The 875-nt window shown below is 32.7% G+C and overlaps 1 protein-coding gene across 3 annotated transcripts in view; it reads left to right on the top strand.

Moving 5' to 3' along the window:
• The window catches only part of LOC119592108 (AP-4 complex subunit mu-1-like), a 6,153-nt gene that overhangs the window by 748 nt on the left and 4,530 nt on the right, over positions 1 to 875 (top strand). The window lies entirely within an intron of this gene.

Raw genomic sequence — 875 nt, 5'->3', positions numbered from 1 at the left:
ACCTGGAGCTAACGGATTTAGTCTCGCAACTGCATCCGCACTGTAAAGATTTACTGTGGATTGAATTAAATGTGTATTGTTCAGGTATGGTAGCTTTAATCTGCAGAAACTATCTTCAGTGACAATTCTGGTAATTATTAGAAATAAACAAATATTAACAGATATGAATTTGTCTGCTATTACATAAGTAGGCCAGCAATTAGAGGTACAAATGTAATGTAATAGTGGAGCCTGTATGCATCTCAATGATCAATAAACCTGCATGTTTATTTTGGCAAGGTAGAGTTTGTTCTTGTTTCGTATTTTACAGTAAGTTACCAAATAGGTCTACAAGCTCTGTCTTACTAAAATATTTATGGTGTATGTTTGTTGGACTTTACCACAACAATTAGTTGCCACTGTGCAATGCTGATTACTACTAATGTTAATGCAGTTAGTTGGTTCCCGGTATTAAAACTCAAATGGGAGCAGACATCATATATTGTCTATTGGTAATAGAGTTGTTAGTCACTAGGCTTTTCTGAATAATTACCTGAATTCTTGTATGTAAAAATACACTAACCTTTTAATGAGTAATGTAATGCCCTTTTCCAGCATAAACCTTGAAAAGTAGATGACCTAAAAGAAAGTTTTATTCACAGTCTTCTCAATCTCTCATGCATAGAATTTGTAAGGTTAAAAGTAGAGTAACAACACCATTACTACTATTTAATCAAAATCATACACTATTAATGACAGCAGGAGTAATTAAAAATCAGATATAGCTAAAAGTTACATTTTATTGTGTTGAATCAAGTAATTAGCCACAGGAAAATGTTAATAGAGAGATAACTTAATCCCTTGAATCCAAGTGCTTCATTGCCAAATGCATATAC

This window comes from Penaeus monodon, chromosome 29 (genome assembly GCF_015228065.2).
Source record: "Penaeus monodon isolate SGIC_2016 chromosome 29, NSTDA_Pmon_1, whole genome shotgun sequence".
In the NCBI taxonomy this organism is placed as follows: Eukaryota; Metazoa; Arthropoda; class Malacostraca; order Decapoda; family Penaeidae; genus Penaeus; species Penaeus monodon.
The sequence above is the reverse complement of the archived record's forward strand: the minus strand, read 5'-3'. Positions and strand labels throughout refer to the sequence as shown.